This window comes from Micropterus dolomieu, linkage group LG23 (genome assembly GCF_021292245.1).
Source record: "Micropterus dolomieu isolate WLL.071019.BEF.003 ecotype Adirondacks linkage group LG23, ASM2129224v1, whole genome shotgun sequence".
Taxonomy (NCBI): domain Eukaryota; kingdom Metazoa; phylum Chordata; class Actinopteri; order Centrarchiformes; family Centrarchidae; genus Micropterus; species Micropterus dolomieu.
Window position 1 is genome coordinate 6,993,834 of NC_060172.1, and position 5,445 is coordinate 6,999,278.

Here is a 5,445-nt window from a genome sequence, read left to right on the forward strand (position 1 = left end):
GAGGACTATGGGCCAGTGGTCGATGAAACGTTTAACAGAGCTTCAGAGATGGTGCGAGCAGCCAAATCTCAAAGCACACTGGAGTCTGAAATCTGCCCAGAGTTTTAATCGAAGTAAAAATATATACAATCCAGGTTCTTGTCTCTAAGAAGCATGTTGTACACACATATGTAGCAGATGTGGTCTACTGCTCTTTGTATTTCCATCTGTCATATTCATATAAATGGGGTGTGGTTATCTCATAGATTCAGACCAAAGCAGCAAGAACGAATACAGCTTGACTCATGACTCATTTATATATTTATTTATACATTTATTGTCTTGTTTATTTATTTCATGATCTGTTTAATATCCTTAGAGCTGTCCCCGACTAAGGATTTACATAGTCGAATCAGAATCGTCAAGTCCTGCCTACAGTCGACTGATAGTCTAATCACGTGTGTTTTTGTGTGGTTCATCGATGGTGATAAATTATCCGAAAGTCCCTGGTGAAGCTGGGCCTCCGCTCGTCTCTTCAGCAAGTGTTCCTCTTCTGCTACTACGCACATTTACGTACATTTATTGAAAGTTTTTTTCTTTTTACATGTTCATTTACAGCATTAAACTTTGAAATGTGTATTTTAATAGGCTGTATATTAACTGGAGAAAACTGGTAGTTCTATGTAAAATCAGACGTTGAGCGTTGGCAACTCGCCAAAATGGCATGATCCTTGTTTTGCTGCGAAGCTTCGACTGTGAGATTGAAAGTCAAATCAGGCTCCGCCCATCGAAGCATCGAATCTTCTATTGATAATAAGATAATATTAAGATTCAAATGTGATTCTATCCTTAACAATTAATTCCTTTTGGAACGCCACAGAGATCTGGTTTCAGCCAGCACCTCTTGCACTCAACGTTGCTGGCGTTCTGGCCTATTGTTTCATAAATCAGGGGATAATGTGATTGGCTGAGATCGAGTCAGGGAGGTTTTCATTCTCCCAACTCCTCCAGCAGCACTTACGGTGGCATTACTAACACTCCAAATGTATTATTTCAATCAGAGGAACCTCTCCTTTTGCTGAGAACTGGATGAAATAATGAAAGGATGTGACAGAGCTCCTTGTTTCTTCCTCCTCCTCCTTCTTTTATTCATTTCTCTTTATCCTCTTCATCTACTTCTCACACACTTAGCAAACGGTTTAAACAGCCTTTTTGTGACCTGTAAAGTACTCCATTTTAATGCCTGATTATACATTATGGTACATAGAACTAAACCACTTCACACCACCTTTACCAGTTTTCCACTCCAGTGGGGTTCCTTGGTAAATAACGTTAATAAATGAGGAAAATAAAAGATTATTTCCATGCATGCTTGATGAGTTTTGGGATCAGATCAGTAATCCAAGATGAACTACAGTATGGAATCCTTTCACACATTTTTTTTTTTTACTGCAGCTCAAGCTTCATATAAGACGTAGCAAAACATTTTTCTTGAAAGAATGTCCTGCGCTCAAGGCCATTTTCCCCAAGACATTAGTGCATATGGAGAAGTAAAATGTTTTTTGAGCATACAAAGTCAATTAACAAAAAGAATGTGAACAAACACATGAGTTTAGGGCGGTGCAAACTGAGGCCGATCATACTGTACAGATGCTGTCATTAACCTGTATTTGTGTTGATTTTATCAGATGACGATACAAATCATAAAATTTAATAAATACAAAAACAAAAGGATTTTATTAGCACTGCATTAAAGCAGCTTGAGAAAAACTGCTGGTTAACATTTAGTATGTATGAGCATTGATTAAATCTCTATTTCATACTCATTTTGTTGTCTGACAACAGAAACAGAAAACATCCATCCATCGTCAACAGCTTTATCCTGTGTACAAAGGGGCTGGAGCCAAACCCAGCAGACATCGGGCAAAAGGCGTGGTACACCCTGGACAGGTCGCCAGTCCATCGCAGGGCACACTCACATTCACACCTAAGGACAATTTAGAGTAACCAATTAACCAAACCTTTATGACTTTGGATGGCGGGAGAAAGCCGGAGCACACGGAGAGAACCCACGCAGACACGGGGAGAACACGCAAACTCCGCACAGAAAGGCCTGAAACAAGGTTCAAACCCACGACCGTCTTGCTGTGAGGCGACAGTACTAACCACTGCACAACCGTGCCACCCTCAGAAAAAAATCTATAAATAAAATCTATAAATATGGGAACGAGAATCATATACTCAGCAAAAAAAAAAACAGAACAGTTGATCATAAAGAGCAGAACCAAAATAATTGAATGGGCTGAGACTCAGCAAAGTAACGGGTCTGGATCTGTCTAGAGGTTGGCTGTGATGCACATTTTCGTTGTTTGCCAAATAAAATTAGGACAGATAAAAAGCTTCTGGTGGAATCACAAGCCTTGTCTAGAATGGCCACGATGAGCTCTGGCGGCCACTTCAAAGCCGGAACTCAACGCAGCCGTACCTGGTGGAATCTAGCCTCAAGTTTGAAACAAACATTGAAATGATATTCCTTACTTACTCACATATCAGGTATATTCACAGGCACAATATAATAAAATCAACATAAATCCAGATTTAATTAATTACACAGCCTGATGTAAACATAGTTAGAGGTAGTTAAGATAAAGTAAATAAAATCCTCGCAATCTCTGTCTACATGCTCTCTCTTTCCTTCTTTCCCTTATTTGCCCTGTCTCTTCTATCTCTCTCTGCAAATTGTGGTTCCCCATGGCTCTCCGTTTGAATTAAGCAATTTAACTGATTGCAATTACACACTGTCAAGGGCTCTTATATCACTTTGACTGAATAACAATTTTAATTCAATACCACCCCTTACCAAATTTCCTTCCATTTTATACAATATGGCGGGAGTCAGTTGCAATTTTCCTTACCAACCTTTAACGTTATTTATTTTTTTCTGTTTTTTTTTTTCTTCCTGCAGGAAGCAGCGTCCACAGAAAGTCCTCTCACTTTAGCAATAGCTGGTCATTATAATGCTTACCATGGTCCATCATAAAAGGGCAGTGTTCCCCTGCGGGATACAGTGTTATCTGAGTGACATTTGCACTCTCATGCTCCCAGTTTGTTTCCAGTTTCCAGCTCTCACGCACAATTATCTTTATCGGCATCTATTTGAACAGAATCTCCACGGAAAGGAAATGAAATTTAGCCCCTGCTGTGTGCTTTCTGCTTCTTACCGTGGTAGCCAACACATCTTGACGATCAAAATCCCCGCTCAGACATTTCCTTATTTCTGAGTAATAAAAGGTAATATACACATAAACACACACACACACACACACACACACACACACACACACACACACACACTGTATACAGTAGGTTGAAACTTGGAACATTTCTGTAGCACACTTTTTAAATATGCAGCAAGATCTGGCATTATTATAATACTATATTGCCTAACTTGTTTCGCCTCGTTAAGAGCACTGTAACATATCTGTCATTTATTTATCATATCATATGCAGAAATAGAATAATATTAATTTAACAAACCACAAAATACTGTTTAGAAAATTATTCTCATGACAAATCATTCTACCACTACAGTAACCCAAAACCACAAAAATGCTCGGTCTCCCTCCCTAAATATCTAACTTTCATCCATGTCAACTACTTACAGTGTGAATATCCAGCAAAACACTTAAAACAAATAGGAGTGCTCAGACTGACTGTAGCCCTGGGTGAAAAAACGCTGTGATGGCCAATGCATGCAAGCGCACATTTCTGGTAGATACTTTACTTGCGAGTATTGCAGTAAAAGATAAAATAATTGCAATTTTCTAATGATTTCAGTTTGCTATTTGCTTATGTGCAGGATGAGGGAGGAGCTTAGATGTCCACAAACTCTTCCCTCTTCTGTCACTGAGAAAAAGGCGTAAGAACAAAATGTGTCCAGTCCAGGTTTGATGATGCTGACCTTTTCCCTGCCCATCCCCTGAACTCAAACCTGAATTTCAGATGAGCTCATATATATTCAGCTGAGTCTCATCGCCATCCTGATGCTCTGGAGACTGTTGACTCATCCAGAGTAGCTCCCTGTTCCTACTCCCCATCAGCAATCGACTGACCACTTTAATAATCCCTGCTGGGGGCCTTTACAGACTGTAGTGTTATTTAGACCCCACAGTACAACAGTGTTGGATGGGCTGAACAATTTACACTTTTGCTGTTCTTAGTTGTGTTTTAGTTTAGTTTTAAAGGTTTATATCTTCTGGTGAGTATAAAAATGTTCATAACATGGGAAACTGATTTTAGATGTGGACACAGCTTGTTTTCTAAATGGTACTAGAGAAGATGGAGAGGGTCCATCCTCTGGGGAACCTGTTCAGTACATTTTATGACAACCTGCCCATTAGATTTTGATAAAGCTTGTGATCGACTTTACGTTGTGGCCTGACCGCGGTGGTAGAGCCACCAAGCCATTAACATTCGTCCTCTGAGGACCATGAAGGTCTACAGAAAAATGCATTGTACTCAGGGGCAATTAACTGCTTCGCCTGGATGATAGTCCAGCCTTGTCAGGAGTTCATGTAAATCTTAAGAATTCATCCTCTGGGGACAGAGCAGACAGACTGACTGACTGATCTTACCATCATTAGGCCATCACCGGTCCAAAAAACTAAGATAAACCCCAACTTTACTATCCTCTTTTTCCCAATTGAGACCAACACAGTCAATAGGTCAGCCAGCTTAAGTTATGTTTGTGGTGACACTGTGTTGTTTCAATTTCTATTCACTGTAATATGTTTTAATATGGAAATACTTTTTTTTACCAGCATTTTATCTTTTATATATCTCTGTTTTTGTTGTAACTTCTGTAGAAGGAACGACTGGGAGTCCACAAATGATATCCACGAAGATATCATCTGAAAATCAATGACTCATTCCTTTGCAGGGAAGATAAGATGGTATGATCTGATGAGCAGAGGCTGTCAGTGACAGGCAGCGTGACCTCTGGGCCTCTGAGAGTCCACTCTCTTCATTAACAGTCAGGTAAATATGTTATTATGGCCAACGGCAGCTGCTCTCTTTCACCTGAGCAGGGTGCCTGGGTTGCCTGGGGCAACAATGAGCCCAGCATGTCAAATGGCATCCAGTTCATGAAAATATTGTTTCTGCAGTTTGTTTGCAGTCATGAAGATTTTGATAGTCTTTCTATTTCAAATCTTTGTCCTCTCTGTATTCTTTCACTGTCTTTCTTCTCTTTCTTTCTCCCCTCTGCGCTGTCTCTCTTCCTCTGCATGTATTTTTCTTACTCAGACTGTCTTTCTGTTTTTTGATCTCCCTTTGCTTTTCATTTATTGCCCTGTTTGGTCCATAAGGAGTAGGCTGTTGTTATGGAAAACCCTGGCTAAAAAGTGAAAAAGGAACCATTTACGGTCTTGAAGTAGAACTGAGTAACTGTCTCTGTCTAAAACAACG